Here is a 27371-nt window from a genome sequence, read left to right as displayed (position 1 = left end):
TTCATTCTACAAACTTGCTTAATTTGTTGTTGTTAATGAGTTATGTACGTTTTACAAAAGTGTTGTTGTTTTAGCCCTCTTTACAACATAACTCAAGAACCACAGGACCTACAAAAGTATATCTGTGATATTTTAATTCTTCTACACGAATTGTAGAATTACATGAATTGAGCAATGCAGTTTTTGCCAAAGCTCACTACCATTCGTAAGATGCTGTGAACTACCAAATCACAACAGTTTAAAATAATTAATAATCTTAAGGGGGTTAGTTACTTTTTTTGAGATGTTTACTATTTCTATGGATGGTGCTACCAAAACTAGTATCGAAGTTAAGTTGGAGCGAGAGCCTCGCGTGCAACCTCCTCGGAAATATACTTCTATGCTATGTTAAAAAATTCAAAAAGTGTCCACTTGGGATGGGTCAACGGGGATCAAATTTCATACAACAGGGTTGAATTTTAAAATTGCTCAGTTTTGGTCAAAACCACGGCAACATAAACGGCTGGTCATAACGATTCACAAAAAGTATAGTTTGACCTATTATGCGACCGCCATACTATACCGTTCTTGAGTTATAAGCAGAAAGGTCAAAATTGGGAGGTGGTCAGTTTTTTTGGCCACACAGGGGTCAAAACTAAAAATGCTCCGATTTCAATGAAAATGGTCTCAAATTGTTCGTCATGTAAAATGAACTTAAATAAAAAGGAATAGTTTGCACCGCTAGAGTATATTGCCAAAAACCATCAATAAAGGTCAACCCCCATTGCAGCCTATATGGCCTATTGACCATGACCTATTTTATATTTCCTATAGGAAAGTGAGAACTATTCCTTATTTGAGTTCATTTTGCATGACGATCAATTTGAGACCATTTTCATTGGGGCTCTGGACTATGCAGAGATTAGGGAAATGCGTGTCTACATGCCTATCATGATGCAGTCATGTCTGCAGTAGAATTCATCTCGACCTTTGCAGGACTTAACCCCATTAAAAGCTATTAAACCAAGATAACACTCATTGAAACAGCTCAACTGATTAAATCGGATCTTCTCTGGTTGTGCACAAGTGACTGTTTTCATGTGCGATATCGCAATAAAGCTGGTATTCATAGCTTCAGTTGGGTAACCGATTATAAAGGAAACGAAAGGAAACAATGTTCCCGACAATGTTATGTGTGGCTTTGTTCACGAAATCAGACAATGTCGTGCTTTTTGTAAACCAGCATTCTTGAAAATGAGCAACATAATGATTTTTGACTTAACACGGTTTAGAAATAATTTCTTCATATTTTTGGTGTTATCTGTCGTTTACATGTCCTTCCTAAAACACAAAAGTACGACCTCTCCAAACACCTAAATTAGCTAAAAATTTAGGACATGTTACAAAACTTTATTTTCTAGAACCTATTTAGAATAATTTAAATGTAGCTTTTACCGGGTTTTTTGTGGCATCCTTCAGAAGTGAGCGGTCCGATACCAATATTTTCGGTCAAATCTCCATTCAAATAACACGGGGAGTTGGCTAGCTATGCCTTGCCCTCACTCATATTTTACAAAAGTACGACCATTTCTGAACATCTAACCTAGCTGTAATTTTAGGTCATGTTAGAGAAATATATTTGCTAGAAGTTTTGGAGAATAAATAAAATATTGACTGGTTATTTTTCACACAGTGATGTTAACTAGGCAAGTGTCCATTCTCCCAACATACATCATTTGTAGGGGTCACGCGTCAATGGTGAGAGCACTGTGTATTGTGTATAGGAAAACGGACAGTAACTGCAGTATGTATATAATGAACTAAATAACACTCTCACATAACGGCAAAGTTTACTTATTGTTTTTACAAAAAATACTTTATTTCACATTTTGACCCAACAGAAGTTATAACCATGCATCCAATTAAACATGTTAAAGAGACGTGCATGGTTCGATTTTTATGTTATATTTTCTATCTTAGATTGAGGCCTACCATTAAAACAATATGTTTCCAATTTTTGAGTTGTATGAGAAGCAAAAACGTATATACCCCATAGGATAGTAGGCTATATTTCCGATGTATTACCACAAATCACTACGGGTTTTTTTCCCACCATTAAAACGAAAAATATCTGGCATTAAATTTCACTGGGATAAATGAGGAAAATACGAGCTTTTTTCTGACCCAAATCTCAATTTTGATTAAGAAAAATTGGGGCTTGAGGCTGTAGATCGGGCCAAGGACCTTTAATCAAATTCACAAAAGTAATAGTTCCCTTTTCACATTCAGTGGTGGCGCTACGGGGGGAAGGGGAAAGGGGGCAGTCCCCCAATATTTTTCTTTCCCCCAGTTCCCCCCACTTTCAAGGCAAAACCCTAAAAATTACATAAATGTCCACTTTTTGCGGCAATTTTGGGCAAAATTGGTTGATTTTTCCCCCTATTCACTTTTCCCCTATGCCCGGAAAAAAATTCCTGGTGCCGCCACTGTTCACATACTTTAAAAGCAACTGTAATATCAAGTAACTTTCTTTATTAGACATAGTCTCTTAAATACATATATTCACTATTATATAAATGCAATATTAACGTAGACTTTCCAGATTTTGGGTGTCCACCGAGATATAGTATTAAATATTATATTATTACTATAGTTTATACTATAAAAAGCAAAATTCCTTTACAATATGCACAGTTACGTCACCATCCTACATGTATAGTTAAGCAATAATGTATCCATAAAGAATGGATTCTTATTTGTTTCTCACAAAATGTTAGTTCTTACTGATCACATTAGGGACCGTTCACAAACACTTGTAAGGGGGGCCTGATGCAAAAAAATTTCATCGCGAACATTTTTCGGGCCCCCCTTTACCTTATACTAGTCTCAGCCCTTTACAGACCTCAAAAATTTCAGCCCCCCCTTTTTGACATGAAAATTATGGGTCAACCCCATAGAAAAGCATATAAACTTAATTTTTCCAGGAAAATGTGTGGTCATTTTTTTCAGGGCCCCCCTTAGGAGGGTCAAAAATGTTCAGGGGCCCCCCTTTTTGCATCAGGCCCCCTTACAAGTGTTTGTGAACGGTTCCTTATGTCCTCTTTTAATTTCGATCCAGCAAAGTGAGGTAAAACAAAGAAAATTACTATTTTCATTCCAGATAACTGTCATCATATCAATGAGTGGAGCTTCATGCAGCTATACGCTAGGTCGTATGAATTAAGGGTAGACGAGGTATTGTTGGTCTAAGCAACCTAAAATTCGATTTTCATTATCTAGATCAATACATTATTGAAAATTAACACCTTGATGTTTTGCAAAAGTTCATTCTACAAATCATATACTTTGCAAACTTAATTGCTTAATGAGTTATGTACGCTTTACAAAAGTGTTGTTGTTTCAGTCCTCTTTACAACGTAACTCAAGAACCGCAGCACCTATAAAAGTATATCTGTGATATTTTAATTCTTCTACACGCTCGCTATGAATTGAGCAATGCAGTTTTTGCCAAAGCTCATTACCATTCGTAAGATGCTGTGAACTACCAAATCACAACAGTTTAAAATAATTAATAACCTTAATAAGACGTATAACGAATAGCAATAGGCCTACACACAGTTTGTACGTCAGTGATGCACATGCACGAAACGTGTCAGCCACTATTGGTGAACCGTTACGGAATCTCCAGATTTTATTATAAAACTAAAATTTAGCATGTTAGTCTTAGTCTTAGACATGGTATTTTACACCGTGCATTGGACATTACAAACATGGGCGTCAATCCCTGGGGGACAGTGGGGACGTGCCCCCACACCTTTCGGCAAACTTGAATGATCCATTTTTTGTTCTTTCCAGCCACTTTTCGACAATTCAGACCGATTGTCCCTCACGTTTCAAGCTAATTGTATACAATCATGCAAAAGTAGAAATTCTAGAAAAAGTGAGGGCGTCGCTGTGGAGCAAATCACACATTACTAAATAGCGACTGTATACATCAAGGGAGATTTTCCTTACTTTGGGTCTTCACCAAGAAAAAGTCTCTAAAATATATATACACAAAAAAGTTTTAGTTCTTCTAAAACTACTCATGTTCATACATAACCCACAGGCTTATAATATTAACACAACTAACAGCACTCCCAGGATCAGAATCCACAACTTGGAGAAGTCCAAAAACTTGTAACTTTTTGCCTCATCAGGTTTTGGAACTAAAACTCTCGTTTTCGTTGGTTCAATAGTGTCATCCCACGATTCAGCGATGACTTGTCTAGCTCCTTCCCATTTATGTGGTCCTTGTAGCCGATAATGCGCTGGATAACATGGGCCAAAGATTAGGTTGAATGCCAATCGGGGTTCTGAGAAGACGTAGTTTTGGAAGAGTGGTTTAGCTCCGATTAGGTCGGCCAATTCGTCTTGATATCCTACGGGTGGGAACTGTACAATGAAAGAGGGGGAAATGAAGAAGAACATGAGTGAGGAAATTTATAATCAATGTATGTAGTAATCTCATGTAAAAATATTATAGAATAGTGTCACCAAATTCAGTGGCGTACGCAGCACATTGAAAGTGTGTGTGGGTGGGTGGGGGGGGCAGGTTGTTCTGTTCCCCGAATGGAGTCTGATTAGCATGATTAGGAGTGTAAGGTGTAAGTTATGACTGATTTTCCCCGAATGACCAAAAAAGTGGGGGACTGTGCCCCCCTGCCCCCCCCCTTTGCGCACGCTACTGACCAAATTGAATATGTGGGTGAGTCAGTGACGGTAAGTGGGTGAGTTCACAGTGAGTGAGTTCCGATGTTGGGGAGTAGGGGTAGGCCCTAGGACCATATATGAGGATGTGCCGCAAACATAGGTAGCATTTTTTGCCTTTTGGTATATATACGACCCCTTTTTCTAGGCCAATTTTTCGCATAATAGCCCAATTTTGCCTCACTCTAACCAACATTTTTTAAATTTTCCCAAAATTTGGAGGAAAATTCGTAAAAACAATTTGTATTACATTTGGCCGCAAATTTTGAATTTTTGTACATCGATGGGTCCAAATTTCTTTAGAAAATTGGTATATTGATGGGTCCCCACATGGGTTTCACATTCTCAGCGGCACCCCTACTCAAACTAAACTTTAGTAATAGTACCCCTCCGGGGTTCCCATCATTCAGGAATGTATGCGTCAGTTTGTGAATGAATGAATGATTAGACAGATGAGAACGTGGACGAGTCAGCCAGTGAGTGAAAGATAGATATGATCAGTGGCGTAACCAGTGATGGGGAGGGGAGGGCAAGCTGCTCCTCCGGCACAAAAAAACTGGGAAGAACAACAAAAAAATTTGGGAAGGGGAAAAGGGGGGAAGGAGAGAAAAAAGGGGAAGGGAGAAGAGAAAAAGGAAAGAAAGAGGGAATAAGAGAAAGGGGAAAGAAGAGAAGAAAAAAAAAGCGAAAAGAAAAGGGGAAGGGAGAAGAGAAAAGGGAAGGGGGAAGAGAAAAGGGAAAGAAAGAGGGAAGAAAATCTACACTACTTTCATAGTGAAATTTGTACTCTGAAACACTGATTTTTTAGCTTCTAATAATTATGCCCAAAACCAGGAGCTTCAGGGGCTCTGTCCCTTGACCCCCACCCGCTTAACGCTTATGCGGCAAGCAGCTCATGATGCGAGCTATCTCTCTATTAAATATACTTCAACCATCAGAAATTGAGAAATTTTTCAATCTTGCCCCCGAAGGTCAGGTCTGGTTACGACCCTGGATATGATGGGGTGAGTGCGTGAGTTAGTGAGTTAGTGAGTGAATGGATGAGAGAACGAGCGGATGATGAGTGAGTCAGTGTATGAGAGGTAAAAAAGTGATGAAGCAAAGAACACTAGGCCTATTCTCAGACTATTTACACAAAATTCATTTAGCAATGAGACCCGGAGAAAGGAAAGTCTACATTGAAAGAATTGCTTGTGTAACATTGTAACATTTTACGCCTTTTGTATCTTTATCTTTACTTTATGTACTATACTGGTGGCGTCGCCACGGGAGGTATGGGGAAATGCCCCCACCCCCACCCCCGTCAGAACTCTTGCCCTCCTGTTGCCCCCAGTAAAAACCCAAAATTACAAAAAAATCCACTTTTTGATGCAATTTTATGCAAAATTGGTTACCCCGAAAGTCACTTTGCCCCATACCTCGAAAAAAAAATACTGGCGCCGCCACTGACTATTATACTCACAAATAGACGATGTTTTCCAAAGGTCTTGAATAAATGATCCTTTCGCCTTTGAATATCCTTCATCATTGTGCCTTGATCCGTAGCTTCACAAGACCTTTGAAGGCTCGTATGCGGCTACCCTAGTCTGTAGTTCAAATACAGGCGGTTGCCCTCCGAGGGTTGTGACGCAGCCGATAACGGCGAGAGTAGGATGACGGAGACGTGGGGGAAATATGTGAAGGTACAGTTCGAGGTCTTTAAATGTTTCTGAAATGAGAACGGAAAGTTATCAGTAGAGCCTTAGTTAGAATTAAAACATAATAGTGGATGTGTGTTAGCGATGACTGTTCGAAGAGTAAGAAGAGTGAAAATCACTCCTAAAAGAGTGAAACCACTCCTATGGCCAGGTATGATATATAGGGGTATCATACCTAGTGGTGGTCACTTTAATAAAATCGCTATTTTTATGTTACATTTTATTTTGAAACACCTTGTATATACATTACCATCCAAAGAAATAACATAAGTCTTCGGATGTCAGTAACCATGGTAACCATTTCAACTATACTTTCTTTCGAGAAGGACCTCGGCTAACTGGACGGGCGACTCGGACGGCGGCGAGGCCAAAATAGAGCTCGGTTGAGACCGAACCTCAGCCGATAGTCTTCAGTTCTTGAAGGACTACGATAATCTGGAGCTATTTTTGGGTAATGCTCTTCGAACCTTTTATCGTTGGGTTCAAGATAATGGATGGATTATGGTTACGTAATGGATGCGATTGGGACCCGGATCTAGTAGTCCAAAGTATAATGATTCGGTTCAGATGGAAAATAAAACATGATAAAAGAGATATGTCTAATCTTTGACCTTTCAAAAGTTTGACGAGTTCTTTAGGCGAAATTATGCCTACTTCAATTCACCTTTTCGGTAAATCCCATAAGCCTTTGCGAGTACACCCGAGAATTCGTCATTTGACGTCACGCCGACTTGCAATGCGCAGTAACGATGTTCGATAAACGATGTGCGCATCGGCGCAGATCGGCGTGACGTCAAATGACGAGGTCTCAGGTGTACTCGCAAAGGCTTATGGGATTTACCGAAAAGGTGAATTGCAACTAGGCCTACATGACATTTGATATGGTGATGGGTCCACTTTCAGATTCATTCTCAGCGGCACCCCTACCCAAATTAACTTGAATACCCCCGAGCTTAGGCCGCCTACATACCTTGTACAATATCGTTATCAAGGAACTCAAACTTGAGCTCATATCCAGTTGCAAAGACGGCAGCGTCTAACTTATCCACCACAGTCCCATCCACAAACTCGACCCCATGTCTGGTGAACCTTTTAACACCTGGTCTGCATTGGACTTTGCCGCAAAAAATGCGATCACCGATGGCGTCACTGACCATGACCTCACTGTTGAGGAGACCTGCTGTAGCAGTAAGTCCAAGCTTGTCGTGGTTGAAATTTGTGGACGCCTTGTGCTCCGCAACTTTACCTAAAACATTGAAACAATATGGTTATTTGGTATTACATTATTATGGTCAATGTGTATAATACTACCCCTAATCATGTTAACAGCCCAATCGGTAAAACAATAGACTCTGGTGCGTGAATGATTGTTGGTGCCGCGAATTCGAGCCCCGCAGGGTCTACCAGATTGAAATTTCCTATAGGCATAGACTTGCTGCTAATATTATTAGACTGATCCTGGCTGCGATGGGTATTTTCTATTATGTATATGTCGTCTAGGGTGCTGCGTCTGTATACAGAACTGCGTCCCTGAATGATACTGAGTGGTTTATAAGAGTGTCTTGTGCCATTAAGGTACAACAACCCGAAATGGATCAAAATCTTCATGGTTGTCATGGAGAACGGGTCAAAAACTCATAAGCACTCATAATAATAGGGTTTGTATCCCCCATATTCGGGAAGCTATTATTGGGCATGTAAATATCCATACGCAAAGGAACTTTGACTGAAATGTTAAATTTTATTTTACAGATCACCTCCAGCTACCTCCATACCAGTAACATAGTAGACATGATTCGATTGTCGCACGTGGACGGTGTACGTGAACGTGTGACGTCAATTTTTGTGCACGTATACCACGTCCACGTGAGAAAATCTAATCCTCTCCAATATACCGTAAAGATTTGCCTAATAGCGGCGGCGCACATACATGGGCTCCTTAAATTTCACGTGCAAAAGAGAGCTCCTGACAGTGGCGTAGATTTCTTTTTGACATTTGGGGGGGGGGGATGGGGTGGGGGGGGGGGGAATTTCTTGAAATATAGTGAATCCGGCACCTTTTAGCGACAGAATAAGTTTATGGTACAAATGCGGACGAAGCGCGCGAAAAAATTTGCCATTTTGAAGCTAAACTTTTGGGGCTTTGGGGCGAAAATGGCCAAATATGAGGTTAATTTGGTCAGAAACCCACGGGCGTCAACATTGGGGGGGATGATTGTATGGACCATATTGGGGGATTTACCCCCGATCTACGCCCAACAAAAATAAAGGGTACGTGCCCGTATTTGCCTGTGGGATTTTTACGGGAGGGTACTTTTAGATTGTGCCTAAAATTCCAGTTATGTCAAGGAAGCCCATAGGCGCTGAGTGACCATACCCACTACAAAAAATGATTTTGAATGATTTTTAGATTTTCCAATTTAGTGATTCACAGAGGATAGTATCTTTGTTGGTTTATTTCTCTTATATATGCCTACCTGTGATAAAGTCCGGTGCCATTTGTACTACTCTTCTGTTGATAATCATGTCAATAGGCGTACTATCTTCAGCCATGCGTCTTGCCACCCAGCATCCATGCCTCATGGTTAGATGCACTTGTTCTGCACATCGACTTATGTCTGATGCAACATCTCCGGCTGAATTTGAAGCACCTACAGAAGAAAGATCATAATTATAAAAATAGTCTAAGAATATTCAGCCATTCATCTTTCAGCCAAATTTTCGTCCCTATTTGTCAATTTTTGTCCCATTTTTAGTCATTTTAAGGACACTCTATACTCTGTTGAGTGGGGGAAATTTCCCCCCGGCTCACCATGGCTACGCCCCTGCCAAGACCCTCGCACCCCAACCGACATCCACCTCTAACTCTGTGACAGTTGGCTAGTAAAAGAGATGAACAAATGAAATTATTTACAGAAACTAAGTTCAAAGTAAAACATTTGGATATGCCTACACCCTGGAATCTCAGGTATCTCTACCAAACTATAAGGCAGCCCAATTTTTGTAATGTTTAAATTAATAATTGCAAGCATGTTCTTACCCATTACCATCACCGTTTTTCCTGTGTACGGCTCCGCTTTTCTGTACTCATTTGTGTGTACTTTCATTCCTTCAAACTCATCCAATCCTGGATAGTCTGGTATGTGTGGCTTTTTGTACATTCCAGAGCAGACGAACACAGCATGGTAGATTTCAGTAACTTCTTGGCGCGTGTTTTCATCATTCCCGCCATTTCTTGCTGTCGTGACTTCCCATTGGCCTGTTGTGTCGAAGTCGGGTGTAGGTTTGACGGAGATAACTGTTGTGTTATATTGGATGTGTTTCTCAAGATTGAAATGTCTAGAGTAAGCGATGGTGAAAAGAAATATATAGATGAAAATTAGGAAAAGATGTCGTTGCAAAAATGTTCAAAAAAGGACATATAAGTCCACTTTTCGATGTAAACGGACTTTGTCCAGAAAAAGGTTCACGTCTTTCTTTCTGCAACCACAATCATGACAATGGACCGCAAATACATTTAACCTTTAGATCATATCTTAAAATCCTGCCCATAAAAATGAACCAAAATTACACACAGGATTACTTCAATACTCTACTCTAAACACATGTCAGTAACCAAGCAGTTGTCCAACTGACACAACAGCAAAATGCACTGACACGAAACAGTTTCCTGGACTATACATTCACAGGCGAATAATTGGCATCCAGCAAAAGAAATCTACGAGAATGCGTACAAGAACCTTACACATGTGATTATTTTCAAAGAGTAAGTGGAATAGTATGGAACGGGCTGCTTCTGCTCTTCACACACGTACGTCAAGAAACAGGTCTTGTTCCACACTATTCCAGTTACACAAAATTTCTTGTGTTGGGTGCCAATTATTGGCCTGTGAATGTGGTCCAGGAAGCTGTTCCATGTCAGTGCATTTTGCTGTTGTGTCAGTTGGACAACTGATTGGTTGCTGACCAGTGTTTAGAGTAGAGTATTAAAGTAATCCTGTGCAATTTTGGTTAATTTTGATGGATATGATCTCAAGATATGACCTTGTAAAAAATGATAAGTTTCTATTATTTTGAACCCAGTTTATAATTATGACCGATGAAAGTATATATTACCTAGCGTATTCCTGTACGTATTTGAGCACTTTGTGGTAAGACAAATACGGTGGGTAGTCTTTGGGAATCGGGAAATCACTAAAACACATCATGGCCTTACTGGAGTTGGTAATCAGGCAGTCATACATGGCGGAGCCCTGTCCAGGACGCAAAACCATCGTCGTAAACCCATACTCCACCTTTAAGAAATCAGAAAAGAAGTAGGTTCAACTTGCGAATTGTGACGTTTTGCAGTGGTTTTTGTTTGCAAATTTTTTATCGACATAGGCGATCGCAACTACTAACTGGTCACAGACCACAAACACAGCCGCTTTATGCGACCTTTGACCCTCAAGCTGACCGACTTTTAATGGGGAAAAGTTATTTAAAGCCATATTATAACATTTGCTGAGGAAGACGCCCTCACTGAATTTTTAAAATTCCTTATTTTGCACGATTAAATTGTACTTTATTAAACCAATATACCCTGCAAAAATCAAGACTCTAGGTGCTGTAGTTTTGTCAAAATCCGAGGTTTTGAATAAAACGCCGGAACCGGCGCTTTATTATACGATGGAATTATTAGTCAAACGCATACACGATGTTCATAACACACAGTACGTACACGCGCGTCTAAGGCGGTGATATACATAACAAAGGGTCGTACCACAACATGACCGAAGGAGTGGTACGTATTGGCATGATATGTACGCTGGTAGTAAATTCCAATTTTCTTTGCTTTGCCGTAGTTGTTCGCTCAAAAATAAAAGGGATATATCTGACAGTAAAAGCTAACATTTTATGGCAAAGAAATGCTAATCTATTTTGTTTGAAAATGTTATAATATGACTTTAACTATATGCTATTATTTGCGGAGGAGCGGCCGATATTTGATATCAAACCAGAAATAACCCCTTAATGACCTTCGACCCCAAATTTGTGAACACCCCATAGACACTTGCTAATGGCAAGAATGTGTGGCAGACGTAGCATTTTAGAGGTATTGGTCTCAGACAGGAAATGGCCACTTAATGAAAAGTCATTGACCCTGTGAACATCCACTGGCTAATTTTTAATGTGTGCAAGTGACACTGTGCTATGTTATTTAGCAGAAATACAATTTGAAGGTACTTGGTCGCAGAATTAGGCCTACCAAACATTACTACTTAATGACCTTTGACCCCATTCTGTGAACACCCCATAGATATTGGCTAATGCCAATGCATATATCCAAGTGATATCGCTGTGCTATGGTATTTGCCGGGGGTATTTGTTACAGAAAAGGCATTTTAAAGGTCAGAATGGAAAATGACCCTAAATGAACTTTAACCCAAATCTGATATAGACACTGGCTATTGTAAATCACATGTGCAATTGGCTTTATTGTGCTATATACAGCCTGTCTCAAAAAAATTGTGCAAGTGATAAGCGCCCTCTTTGGCAATTAGAAAATACCGTTGTGACATAATGCTTACATCAACGTCAAGGGGATAGTCCTAGCTCTCTAATGCCGTTTAGTCTGTTCAATTTGCTTGTTTTAATCTCGAGATATGCTTACTTAACAACGAAAGGGTAAAATCACAATTGTGCCACTTTTACTAGGGAATAGGGCTGTACATGTAAATCAATAATAGCATCAAGTGTATCAGGAGTTCCTTCGTGAAATCAAAAGAATGCATCAGTTACACAACAATACCAAATTATTTGTAGTGTTTTATCATGATAAAGGTGTAAAGATTCTCTTTTTCCACTTACGACAAATTAAACGATAAATTAATTCACATTCTGCTGTAAAATTAAATACATGTGCATGTCAATAATTTTACCATGGTTAATACTGTTCTCTTTGTCATTCAAGACATGTTAAAAGACAAACAAATATTGCACACTTATAGGTTAATGAACTTTGACAAGTTCATGAAATTTGACAAATTAATGAAATTAGACCAAATAATGCACGAGCGTTGGTGTTGATGCGTCTAATGCACGAGCCCAAGGGGGGAGTGCATTAGACGCATCAACATTCAGCTATCATTGATTTACATGTACAACCCTATTCCCTAGTAAAAGTGGCACAATTGTGATTTTACCCTTTCGTCGTTAACTAAACATATCTCGAGATTAAAAAGAGCAAATTGAACAAAACAAACGGTATTTGAGAGCTAAGACTGTGCCCTTGACGTTGATGTAAGCATCATGTCACAACGGTATTTCCTAATTGCCAAAGAGGGCGCTTTTCACTTGCACAACTTTTTTGAGACAGGCTGTATGTTATTTGTGGGAGAAGAGGTATTTTGAGCTGAAAATCATGTTTTGACCTATATGTGTGCCATAATGCCATTTGACCCAACGAAGGTCATGTAACATGTGTGAGGCTTGGTCAGTCATTGTTGTGACCATATGATATAAAATTGATGGTTTGAACTCAATGCACAAATTTATTGAGTCGAATGAGTTTTAAAATATTGACGAGACGTAGTCGAGTCCAATATTTTAAAACTCATAGCGAGACCAATAAATTTTGCATTGGGTGAAATAAACCATCCAATTTTATCATTATTATGTTTTCAGAATCTTAAATTAAAAGACAAAATTGATTTTTTAAAAAATTTTCGTGATTTTTTTTTTTTGTGGGGAGGTCAAAATCGCTGATTTTACATGCCTAGAGCAAAAAAAAAAAAAAAAAAATTGAATTTTTTTTTCCGCCTACTTCGGACTTTTTTGGCCAGCCCTACTTCGAATTCCATAAGTTTCCGTAACATTTAAATTAATGGGGATTCATTTCACCAAAATTTATGACGATTCGTAGCGCTTCAGTAAGTCTCAAAATCCATCGTAACTTTAGAATGTATTGTAAAATACATTTCACTAAAATTATTTACTAATCTGCACTTCCCAGAGATTGCCTACCAACACTAGAGGGAAAGAAATGGGAAAAAATCCCTATGTCTCATGAAGTTACGTACTCGTTCCGAGTCGTTCGTAAGTTGCTAAATGATATAATTGAATTATGAGGGTTAAAAATATGAAGTAATAAAGTGTTTATAATGATATTTGATAGGCAATAAACTGATAAAGTAAGCGTAACTTAAGCTACAAAATCAGAGTGCAAGCCTGCAGCCAGTGCAAGAGCCAAGGCAACAGTGCAGTTGGGTGGACTATATTTGCCGATTTCATAAGCTTATCTAAAACCCTACCTTGTCTGTGCTAACATCATTCACACCTTGCAGAGTCTCAAAATAGTTCAAAAAGTGATAATTGGCATTTGGCAGGTATAAATCCTCTGGTTTGGTCAGAAAATTTGATAATTTTTGATGTCCGATTGTGCGAGATTGCCGAATTCTGCAGCTTTTACGTAGTGGTTTAGCACCGGTTTTACTAGTTTTTTGTACTTTCCAAAGATATTTCAACAAACCACATTAATTTCTTCATTTCTAAGCAGCTGAAACATGCATTTAGTACCCCACATTGTTGACTTTCAAGCCTAGAATCATGAAATTAAACATCTCTTTCCGCGTCCGTAGAAAATCAAATTCTCCCGGTTTGACAGCAAAATAAACAAAATCGAGTTCATGAATGAATAGTCTCATACAGTGCGTTTGTGTTATCTCTTGATCACATACGATCGGTCAATTTACAATACGTTAAAATTGGCGGCAAAATCAGCGATTTTAAAAATCACGGGGGATTGGGATCCAGGTGGCGCTAAAATTGGATTCGAAATGAATCCAATATGCTATTTTTTTGACGTTTTAAACTGTGTGGAGAGGTATAGGAAGCAAGATTCTGAAAACATAATAATGATATAACTTGATTGGATCGGTTGAGCCCATATTTATTGGTCGAGCTATGAGTTTTAAAATATTGGACGAGACGTAGTCGAGTCCAATATTTTACAACTCATAGCGAGACCAATAAATATTGGGCGTAAAGCATCCAATTTTATCATTATTATGTTTTGATCCAATATTATCACACACTTATCCATCAAAACATAATAATGGTCAAAATCGACCAAAGTATGTCAGAGTTTACAAGTGATTGACAGAAAAAGAAAGAAATCCTGTTGGGAAGTTGGTTGGCCAATCACAAGCTTCCAAGTAGGATTACATAGACCAATCGCAGTAGGATTTAGATCACCAACAAAGTGGGTGGGTCCCTTGAGATACATGAATCTTGGAAAAGGGATGGTTTGGCCAAGGTATAGGATAACTAATTAATAATATTCTGAAATGTAATTTCCTTGGTCAAACCACGTTGAAATGGGTTAATAATTATTTAGTTGGAAAGCAGGATATAAAGTGACCATCACTGAATTATAAGTATACCAAACAGTGGTCATCTATAAGAATTTCATCTATTCGTGAAGTTTCACTTACTCACACCAGGATTTTGCATAAGGATGTACTGTTAACTTTCTCTTTATACCTTCTAAAGATTCACTTCATCTGCGCCAAAAAAGTATCCTTACACTCGGAAAATTTATCACAATTTCAAAACTGAACTATACTGGGGTAAATTTCTAGGACCAATTTTGGTATAATTTTTTCGGAAACTAGCCCAATTTGCCTCAATCTAGCCGAAATTTGTGCAATTTCGCGAACATTTGTAAAACCCAAGGCAATTTGGATTAAATTCGGCCGAAAATGTTGCCTTTGGTATATCGATGGGTCCAAATGTCTTGAAAACTGGTATTTTGATGGGTCCACTTTCAAATTCTCAGCGGCACACCTACCAAAACCAAACTTGAGTACCCCCCCACCCCCGGTCGCGGTGTTCGCAAAGTTTTACGCCCGGTTTAAAATATTTAATGTACATCATGCATCCACTAGTCCCACTCACCTAATTGTGCGTATCTTTCAAAGCAATGTGGTTCCATATCTTCTTCCAGGCATGCCTTGATGGCGACCAGACCGCTGATCCCACCTCCAATTACGGCCACACGTTTCTTCATCTGTTGACCATCCATTATTTTCTGTATATTAGTTAGGGGAAAAAGTTCACTTTGGTGACCACTCTCTGGCTAGTAAGGTTTGACGATTGATTCGACTTCTATGGACCATTTAGAAAAAATAGCCACCATGTCCCTCGCGAAAATCCCGGCATTTTTCGCTAGAGGCCAAAATCCAAAATGGCCGCCACCACCATTTTGAAAATTTAAGTTTTGAACCAGAGCACCTATAATCATGCACAAAGACACTTTTTCGGATATGTCGAGTACAAGGATTCCGATTCTGACATATTAGTTTGACATTACGGCATCATTTTCACCCAGAAATCCAAGATGGTGGCCGGCACCATCTTGAAAAATTTAGTTTTGAACAAGAGGACCTTAAATCGTGTACAAAGACACTTTTTTGGATAAGTCGACCACAAGGATTTCAAATTTGACATTACTTTGACATTACGAACTCATATTTACCCAGAAATCCAAGATGGTGGCCGCCGGCGCCATCTTGAAAAAAATAAGTTTTGAACCAGATTACCTAAAAGCGTGTACAAAGACACTTTTTCCGGTAAGTCGACCCCAAGAAATCCGAATCTGCCATTAATTTGACGTTACAAAATATTTTTGCCCAGAAATCCAAGATGGCCCCATTTGGTAGAGCGTAAATGTGATTTTGAATGAAAGCAGAAGCATAAATGTGTCATTTCCGCCGTATCTGGGGTTCATGTCCATGGGGTTTAAACTGCCTTATCTTGGGTTTAAATCCCTTATCTAGGGATAAGGCGCCTTACATGTGGTTTAGACGGCCTTATCCTGGGTTTACGTTCCTTACATGTGGCTAAGATGCCTTAACCTTAGCATATCGCAGTCTAAACCCAGATAAGGCATCTAAACCCCAGATAATGCGCCGTAACCCCAGATAAGGGACGTAGACCGTCGATAAAGCTGTCCAACCCCCAAATAAGGCGATTTAACCCTAAATGAGGAACATAAACCTAAGATAAGGCATCTAAACCCCACATAAGGTGCCCAAACTCTAGATACGGGTCGTTAACCCCAGATAAGGGTCGTAAACCTCAGATAAGACATCTAAACCCAAGATAAGGCGCCTTAACGCCAGATAAGAGACGTAAACTCAGATATGACAGTTTAAACCCCCGATAAGGCGCCGTAACCCCAGATAAGGGACGTACACCTCAGATAAACCAGTCCCAACCCCAAATAAGGTGCCTTAACCATAAATAAGGAACATAAACCTAATATAAGAGAAGTAAACCCCAGACGGCGCCTTATCTGGGGTTTAGACTGCCATATCTGAGTTAACGTCTCTTATCTGAGGTTAAGGCGCCTTATCTTGGGTTTAGATGCCTTATATGAGGTTTACGACCTTTATCTGGGGTTAACAACCCTTATCTAGAGTTAAGGCACCTTATGTGGGGTTTAGATGCCTTTTCTGGGGTTTATGTTCCTTATTTAGGGTAAGGCGCCTTATTTGGGGTTTAGACTGCTTTATCTGGGGTCTACGTCGCTTATCTGGGGTTACGGCGCATTATCTGGGGTTTATATGCCTTATCTGGGTTTAGACTGCGATATGCTAAGGTTAAGGCATCTTAGCCACAGGTAAGGAACGTAAACCCAGGATAAGGCCGTCTAAACCACAGATAAGGCGCCTTATCCCTAGATAAGGGATGTAGACCCAAGATAAGGCAGTTGAAACCCCATATAAGAGACATGAACCCCACGGCGGAAATGACACACTTATGCTTCTGCTCTCATTCAAAAGTCACATTTACGCTCTACCAAATGGGGGCCATCTTGGATTTCAGGGCAAAAATTATTTTATAACGTCAAATTAATGTCAGATTCGGATTTCTTGGGGTCGACTTACCGGAAAAAGTGTCTTTGTACACGATTTTAGGTAATCTGGTTCAAAACTTATTTTTTTTCAAGATGGCGCCGGCGGCAACCATCTTGGATTTCTGGGTAAATATGAGTTCGTAATGTCAAAGTAATGTCAAATTTGAAATCCTTGTGGTCGACTTATCCAAAAAAGTGTCTTTGTACACGATTTTAGGGCTGGGGTATGAACGTTTGGACAGTATTTATTTTGGGACATTAGAGCACATCAGACATATCGAATTGCATTCTGAATACGAAGAATGTCATTCTGATATCAAATAATTTTGAATTTTGAAATTCGCAATTTAATCCACATTTTATGGCAAATCATTAAAAATTGATATTATTTTGATATTTAACAGTACTTGAAGTAAACTTTATAAATCTGATGATTTATACTTAAAGTGTATGTAGGTGGGATGAAAAGCCGACGATCAATTGAAAATTTTGACCTTTCGTATTGAAGATATGGATTTTTTTCCCCAAAACACACAAAAAAAAAAAGTCTTTTGGGAAAAAAAAAATCCATATCTTCAATATGAAAGGTCAAAATTTTCAATTGACCGTCGGCTTTTCCTCCCTGCTACATACACTTTAAGAATATATCATTAGATTTATATAATTTACTTCGAGGACTGTTATATATCAAAATTCGAAAAATATCAAATTTTTATAATTTGTCATAAAATTTGTATTATATTGTGATTTTCAAAAATGAAAATTATTTGATATCAGAAAGACATGCTTCGTATTCAGAATACAATTCGATAGGTCTGAGGTGCTCTCATGTGCCACAAAAAATACTATCGAAACGCAATAAACGCTCATTTTAGATCCCTTAAGGTCCTCTTGTTCAAAACTAAATTTTTCAAGATGGTGCCGGCCACCATCTTGGATTTCTGGGTGAAAATGATGCCGTAATGTCAAACTAATGTCAGAATCGGAATCCTTGTACTCGACATATCCGAAAAAGTGTCTTTGTGCATGATTATAAGTGCTCTGGTTCAAAACTTAAATTTTCAAAATGGTGGTGGCGGCCATTTTGGATTTTGGCCTCTAGCAAAAAATGCCGGGATTTTCACGAGGGACATGGTGGCTATTTTTTTCTAAATGGTCCATAGAAGTCGAATCAATCGGCAAACCTTACTAGCCAGAGAGTGGTCACCAAAGTGAACTTTTTCCCCTAACTATATAGAAAAAAAAGGCGCAGTGATTTATAATAGGCCTACGCTACGCACAGGCACAACGCCTAGACGTTGATCCCGGGGTTGATCCACAAGCCTCAGCACACTTTACAGGTTGTCGCTGACCACTACAGCCCCACATTATTCCATAAACCATTTAACAACAATTCAGGGACTTTTCTGCTTCAAGAGCGCACACCCTAGACATTCCACAAATAACCTTCGCAACCAGGATCAGCTCCCCGAGTTTCGTGCGGGTTACCATGGTTACAATGAGACAATTAGCAGTAAGTTCCTTGTCCAGGGGAATTTCAAGCTAACTCATTTTTTCCACGAGAGCGTACCGCCAGAGTTCGAACCCACAACCTCTCCACCAATATAGAAGTTGAAGTTGAAATGAAAGTTGGAATGAAAGTCGAAGTTGAAATGAAATTCAGCTATGATGTCGCTGTAATGACGTAACCTCGTATCTTAAAAAATTGAAATGTTCAGGATGGGCAAAAAAACAACACTCGTAGCAATGGTAACTACGTTTAGACCCTATAGATACGATTTTTAGTCATTTCAATTAGGAATAATTATAAAATCAGGAACAGGCCCGTACGCATGCGAGGGGGGTGCAGGGGTACGACGCACCCCCCATTTGGAAAAGTATACAAAAAGTCCAAAAAATGCAGAATTTGAGAAAGTCCACTATTCACAAAATCTCCCCCCTCCCCCCTTGGAAAAAAGTCCACTTTTTCAAAATCAGCACCCCCCAAATGAAATCCTGCGTACGGCCCTGATCAGGGATATAAGACAACCATATCCATAATTAAGGCCGGGAATTAAGGTGACTGTTATTGCTGCAGATAGACATACAACTAGGTTTTGCCAGTATAACGCATGCGAGTATTGGGGGGGGGGGGAGGGCGGGACAGAAGGGGCAACAGAATTATTAATTAAAATTATACGCATTTCGTAATTAAGGTGGCCCCTACACATAGGTGTTTGTAAATACAAATAATATGCAATATGCAAATAAGCTCATTAATATTCATAAATTTATAAATAACATGACACAAAACTATACAGCACATCAGGCCACCATTTCCAATCCACAAGCCAAGTTTGAAGTTGATCAGTGGATTAATGAAAAAGCATGCCAAAATAGGCAAATTAGCTTATTTAATACCCCGTTTACATTGAGCAAAAGTCGTAATCGAATTCACTAAAGTCGTAATCGACTTAAGTCGTATCATAAGTGTAAACAGGTACAGTCGTAATTAGTTGTAATTCAAAAGTCGTAATTCCAATGATGACTTGTATCATCATTCATTTCAAGTGAATTCGAATAAGTCGTCATTAATTACGACTTTTCGCTAATGTAAACGAACACGTTGTTGAATTCGTATTTACCTGCCGTAACCATTGGTAACAAACGAATTCGATATTCGTGAATGCGAATTTGAAATCGAATTAAGTCGATGCAGTGTAAACACCCACCAAACGAATTAATCTGCTGTCGTAATTCAAAATACGGCTTAAGTCGATTACGACTTTTGCTCAATGTAAACGGGGTATAACATTCATAAATTTCCAATAAAATGACAACTATATACAGCACATCAGGCTACCATATTCAATCACCAAACCAAATTTGAAGGTGATCGGTTATTGCGTTTCAGTTGCAGAGTGGATTAAATGAAAATGCAGGCAAAATATGCAAATAAGCTCATTAATATTCATAAATATGCAAAAAACATGACACAAATCTATACAGCACATCAGGCTAACATATCCAATCACCAAGCCAAATATGAAGTTGATCGGTTTAATATTGCGTTTAAGCTGCAGACTGGATTAGTGAAAATGATAGGCAAAATATGCAATTAAGCTCATTAATATTCATAAATATGCAAATAACATGACACAAAACTATTCAGCACATCAGGCTAACATATCCAATAACCAAAACAAAAATGAAGGTGATCGGTTATTGCGTTTAAGCTGCAGAGTGGATTAATGAATTTGCTTCCGCCCGGACAGCCCGGGGGACAGCCAAACAAACAAGCAAACAAAGAAACAAAGAAAGAAACAAACAACCATCTGGATGATAACATAAGCCCCACACATGTGTGGGGGCCAAAAAGGCGGCAAATTTTGGAAAACTAATTTTGTTGGCAACATGGTTACAGCTCGAGGCGGTGGTGGTAATCTGTGGCGGGGGTGTAAAAAAATGTTGAAAAAATGCTCATACCCCCCCCCCCCCCCCATTCCATTTTGTAACGGAGCACCAAGAAATTGGCTACGTGCTTGATATTTTTGCGTTACCATGGTTACGACAAAATTGATGTTGCGTTTGTCGTTACAAAAAATTGCACGCCGGAAAAATTTGAGCTATTCCATTTAAAATCCACACTACCCTGTGAGATTTTGGAAATAATATGGAATTCATACATTCGCAGCTCCATTTGAAACTCACTCTCCCTCAACTTCGCCTCAAGGGAAAATTCAGGTCGAATCTTTCTCATGCAGAGGGTGTATGAAATTCAATTGGAGCTCCCGGTGGGTTCAGTCTTCATTGACAATGTGTACGCATGATGGTTCCAATTAGGGGTACTTTTCAAGAAATGTCCGCGAAATTTTCGAGGACAAAATTGTTCGCGATTGTTTAAATTAGGGGTGTTTTGGAGCAAAATTGTCCTTGAAATGAAAAATAGGGTGTATTTCTAGGACTTTCGTCCGCGTTTTACCGCTACAGTTTTCGTTATTGTCCTCATTTCCCCGTGAAATAGGGGGAAAATTCAAAAGTGTCCTTGAAATGGTAAAAATAGGGGTATTTATTTCGGAAAAATGTCCTTGATTCCTCGTGATAAGGGGGTGAAATGAAAATGCGTCCTCAAAATGATAAAAATAGGGGAGGTATTTGGGGGCAAATTTTCCTTGATTTCGCACAAAATAGGAGGTAAAATGGCTGCAAATGTCCTCGATTCCCCGTGAAATAGGGGTCATTTTCAAATCCTGGAACGGTCATACGTCCTACCTTTAAATACAAACTGAACCCACAGGGTTGGAGCTGTGCTCATCATCCATTTGAAATTCATACTCGGCTACTCCCCCTGTGGCAGATATTTCCGAAATCTTCCGCAGGTGTAGTGGATTTTAAATTGAATAGACCAATATTCGTGTTCAACGTTATTATTAGTAATTATTTATTATTATTTAATAAAATAAATAAAATAAAAATATTATATACATGTACTTACTTTATATTCCGTGTTTCTTTTGAATTCGACAAGTTCTGAGCTCTGATAAAGTTATGAACCTGTGATTTGATTCCTCCGATATCTTATAACGTGCCAGACTTATATTTTTAGAAAGTCTGTCATCGATTCCACGAACTAAACTCGTGAATCCCGTCGAACACGGTAGCCGGATCTGGTGGCGTAATCACAGTCCCTGAAAACCATTCTGCAAATAACGGGAAGATAGTAGCATCATATGTACATCGTGCATATCTTAGATTTTGTTTACATTTTGATAGCCGTAAATCTGTAAAATAAAACATATATATTTTGTGATATTAAATGATTAAGTTCAAAAGTGTAATAACCTGATAATACATGTAATAATAGTAATTCATTAAAAAAATATTAATAGTGACATTTAAAGATTATTATCATGTTTGTTTATTAGCTATTTATCTATCGTATGATTTCTATAAAAAAAAAGTTGCACAATATTTTTTCTGTCTTTAATTCTTGCCACTAGGCCAGCATGCTTATTATATATGCTTAAGGTGGTATTTGAGGCATTTTGGAAGTGCTCTATTCATGTTTTCAACAGATTAATTGAGTAGGGCGAAGAACACTTATCAACATGCCTTTTATTTGAAGCTAATCGGACGGCGGTTTTCATAATACAAACATTTTAAATGTATTGTATTGTTTTTATCAATAATCAAAATAGTTAACGAGCTATGACTTGAAAGTACTTATTAAAGGGGCATTTCGTGATCCACAGCCTCATCCCCACTTTTCCCAAAAAAGTTGAGATTTTTACACCACTGGATACCTCTGGCTACATAATGTTTATGTACCAAATATTTCTTGCAGATTAATTCGTTTAGCAAAATATCGTTAAATTTGAATTTCGTTCTGGTGCACCAGAACGAAATTACAACACATTGTCTATGGAGCAGTGTAATACACATAAATCATGCAAAACTCGCAAACGCAAAATCGGAATCAACTGAAATTTTGGAAATAAGCTTTTTTCGTGGATATCTACTGAAAAATGTCATAAAAAGAGGATGATAGGATCACGAAATCCTCCTTTAAAGGAGTATTTCGTGATCATATCATCCTCTATTTATGATGTTTTCAGTAGATATCCACGAAAAAGCTTATTCCCAAAATTTCAGTTGATTCCGATTTTGCGTTTGCGGGTTATGCATGATTAATATCATGATTATGTTATATATTGCACTGCTCGATCCATAGACAATATGTTGTAATTTCGTTCTGGTAGGCCTACAAGAACGAAATTCAAATTTCATGATATCTTTGCTAAACGAATTAAAAGAGGATTTCGTGATCCTAGTATCCTCTTTTTATGACATTTTTCAGTAGATATCCACGAAAAAAGCTTCTTCCCAAAATTTCAGTTGATTCCGATTTTGTGTTTGCGAGTTATGCATGATTATGTGTATTACACTGCCCCATCATGTCCATTGGCCACTGTTGTAATTTCGTTCTGGTATATATAAACGAATTAATCTGCAAGAAATATTTGGTACATAAACATAATGTAGCCAGAGGTATCCAGTGGTATAAAAATCTCAACTTTTTGTGAAAGGGGGGGATGAGGCTGTGGATCACGAAATGCCCTTTTATATGTAATTTTATCAATATATTGCTTTAAACTTAATGAACAATGCATAAATGTTCATAACATTTTTATTTAACAGAATATTGGCTTCAAACTCTTTCAAAGTGTTCCTGATGACTTCCAGATAATTTATGCAGAATCAATTAGCTAGCCGCCTAATTTGCATAATTAATTAGCATTTATGTAAATTAGCTCATTAATTATGCAAATATGCAAATTAGAGGGCGGCTTCACTACGGTATATAATACGTTAGAACATATTAAAACACTTTCAAGGCAGAAGTATGCAAAATATTGACAGAAATGACATATTGATGAGCCTTTTCAGTCACATTAGGCCTACTACTTTGATTATTGATAAAAAACAATAAGATACAAAGAAAATATAAATTGATATATTATTTTGAAACCGTATGTCCGATTTGCTTCAAACAAATGGCATATATTGGTCAGTGTACTTTGCCCTACTCTATTAATTGAGTATTTTGTTTGAGCTTGGTCCCACCAGGACTCAGGGCCGTCGTTATACGGGGGGCTTGGTACATAGGCCTAACTATGTACAATAAAAGTAAAAATACGTTTAGCATTTTGCATGATTATGTGTATTACACTGCCCCATCATGTCCATTGGCCACTGTTGTAATTTCGTTCTGGTATATATAAACGAATTAATCTGCAAGAAATATTTGGTACATAAACCAAAAATGTCAATATTAAAGCAACTATATCGCTGAGTGCACCAAATCATCGTACCTGGCTAGTTTAGTAGCTTACTTCTTTAGTAAGTACTCCGCAACTGCCGAGTATCTTCATTTTTGGGACTTGCTCTGAAGCGTAACTGGCGAGTACGTTCAGGAATAATAGACAAAGGGATAGGCATCCTAGTCTGCTGCCCTCATTCGAAATATGTATCCTAGGTCTAGACAATAGGCGGATTAGCGGCCATTTTGTCTTCGACATGATTTTATTCACGTGTCCTTATACTTTAGTACACAAATATATAAATTAACAGGTTTACAATATTAAAATTATATTTTAAATATACAATATATTCTGTAGTAAATCGATCAAATGACGGTGATTTTTCAGGTATTATAATTATGCTTGATAAAATTAAACTGTCTGACCAGCTAGTATTCTCCTCCGCTGTCAGTGTGATTCCAGACACTCCACGTACCGTGTTGCGAAGGTGGAGGAGACTAAAGCTGTATTGACAAACACGCATGCGTTAAAAAATATGTAGCCTAGGTCGAACAATAGCGTGACGTAGTTTCCGGCATTGTTCCTATGCACTTTCACCCTCCTGGTACGTTCTTCTTTACCTCTTTAGGTAAATGGTCCATGTAATGAGAAGACTTTAACATAAATTAACATATAGGCCTAGAGTATTAATAAGCCAATATGAAGGTCAAGCATTTATACATGAATGAGCATCAAAAGAACTCTAGGGCTCATGCACCATGTGCACTGCTCGTGAACATTATAGTGTCCTCTTCATTTACTGTATACTCTGGTTGTTCTACGAAAAAGGAATAAAAATCAAAACCACTAATCCCTCCAATTATAGCTCCTGCTGATTTCCCATTATAGATAGAACTATCAACTAGAGGCAAATGATGGTCATAGACCACAAACCTAGGTGGGGCGTGTTGGTGTTGTGGAGGTATCTGACCCCTGCAAAATTTTCCAAAAATTTTCCCTGGTCATGTTGTTTGTTGTCGCCGAGTTTGAGTCCCTTTCTCCTTACGGATGTCCAGAAAATGCAATTTTAAAATTTGACCCCAGATGACCTTTGACCTGACCCCTGCAAAATGTTCAAAAATGTTTCCGTGGTCATCAAGTTTGTTGTCACCGAGTTTGAGTCCTGTACCCCTTACAGATGTCCAGAAAAGACATTTTAAGATTTGACCTCTATACGACCTTTGACCTGACCCCTGCAAAATGTTCCCCTGATCATGAGATTTGTTGTCACTGAATTTGAGCCCCATACCCCTTGCAGGTATCCAGAAAGTGAATTCTAAGATTTAACCCCAGATAACCTTTGACCCAAAATGTTCCCCTGATCATTAAGTTTGTTGTCACCAAGTTTGAGCGCCGTACTCCTTACAGATGTACAGGAAATGCATTTCTAAAATTTCACATCTGCATGACCTTTGCCCTGACCCTGCAAAACGTTCCCTGGTCATGAGATTTGTCGTCACCGACTTTGAGCCCCATACCCTTACAGATATCCAGATAATACAATTGTAAGATTTTACCCCTTAATGACCTTTGACCCCAATTCTGTATGCAAGTTATAGGCGTGTGGTATAGCCGATGCATGCAAATGACATCATTGTACTATATATAATATGTGACAGAAGAAGCAGTTTGAAGGTATTTGGTTAAATACCGGAAATGCCCTCTTAATGACCTTTGACCTCAATTACATGTAGGAGGAGAAGCAATTTGAAGTTATTGTCAGAAAGAAGAAGAAAAAGAAAGATTGGATAGCAAAACAGTATTTAGCTCGGGGGTTGTAAACCCCCAGATAGGTAAGAAAGATCGAATAGCAAAACAGTACCTAGCTCGGTGGGGGGGGTTGTAAATCCCCAGCTAGGTAATCAACATGATCAATGCTCATCATCTGCACATTATTATAATATCCACAACAACCATGACAACCGCCAGTGAACTTCTGAATGGTGAAATCGGAGTAAGTGGCTGACATCACCTGCTTGGAGGTCAGTGAAATTAGAGTTGTGACTGGGTTGCAGCAAGGGGTGGTTTTATTACCCAATTGGGAATCAACTTCCAGCTGCAAGTCTGATTCTACTTTTGATCTCTGTTCTGACCATGCTCACTATATAGTATACTTCCATGATTATATTATATGTGCAAGTGACATAGCATTTTGAATTTGTTACAGAGTATGAGTTTTTTTGTACCCAAATTTGTCAAAGGTTATTCAATGAATATACAAATATATTGGGGTTCAAGAACTGGGCCATGATAGGTGAGTCTCTGTTGCCAGCGGAAGTACAACACGACTGATTCTAATACCTAGGTTTGTGTAAACCCACCTAGGTAATTAGTGTGCCATGTCTCTGATATCAGTATTAGGCCTATCTGTACACGATTTTTCAATTGGGACATTTTGTATAGGCCTACATGAATTTGTATTATTATTTTTTTCATGATTCAGTGATATAGAGGGTATAAACACATTTTCCAAGTGAAAACTACTCCACTGGATATGCCATTATTTTCACATCAAAGACCCTGGGTCTAGATCGTTCATGTCATTGTACCCTGGCTGGGCTAGCAAGTATTTAGTAAACCTCAAAATTATGCTATTTGTCCCTGTCCCACAAAATGAGTACAAATTCAAAAAGACATACTACAAGTATGCCTGCAATTGCTGCAAAGCCGCGATTTGTTAGCAAATATGTGCAATTTTGGAAAAGACATCTTTAAATTTTAGAAACCAAATCAAAACCAATCTACAAATGTTTGGGGCACTGACTGAAAAGCTATTGAAGTAGCTACAGCAAAGAACAAATACTTGCAACAAGTTATTTTGTCCTTATTTTCAGAAAGCTGGACCACAGCACATAATTCCAAACTGTCACCCACAAGCATTAAATCACTTGAATCGGCTCAACAATTTGAGCATCATCATGATAATAGCTGCTGCAAACAAACATCAGATGTTAGACATGTTAAAGAATTACAAAAACAAATTCCACTTTCCTCATAGCAGCTATCCCAGAGGTGCCATCAGTTATTTATGGTTTTACTAAACTTTCTTTGCAAGTCCCACGGAGACTGCCCACAATATTAACCCTCACAGGTTCTAACACACACTATTACCACAGAGGAACAGCCTCTAGTAAACAAAGGCAAAACCATTTTTCATGACATCAACTTGGGTTTCATACTTTAACCCTCTCTGAGTCTCTGTTGCCA

At 38.5% G+C, this 27371-nt stretch overlaps 1 pseudogene; it reads right to left on the bottom strand.

The window, feature by feature from the left end:
* Nucleotides 1–3364: 3364 nt before the first annotated feature.
* LOC140160818 (dimethylaniline monooxygenase [N-oxide-forming] 2-like) lies at nucleotides 3365–22000 on the bottom strand (annotated as a pseudogene).
* Nucleotides 22001–27371: the final 5371 nt, after the last annotated feature.

This window comes from Amphiura filiformis, chromosome 9 (genome assembly GCF_039555335.1).
Source record: "Amphiura filiformis chromosome 9, Afil_fr2py, whole genome shotgun sequence".
Taxonomy (NCBI): Eukaryota; Metazoa; Echinodermata; class Ophiuroidea; order Amphilepidida; family Amphiuridae; genus Amphiura; species Amphiura filiformis.
This window is presented reverse-complemented; position numbering and strand designations above follow the sequence as displayed.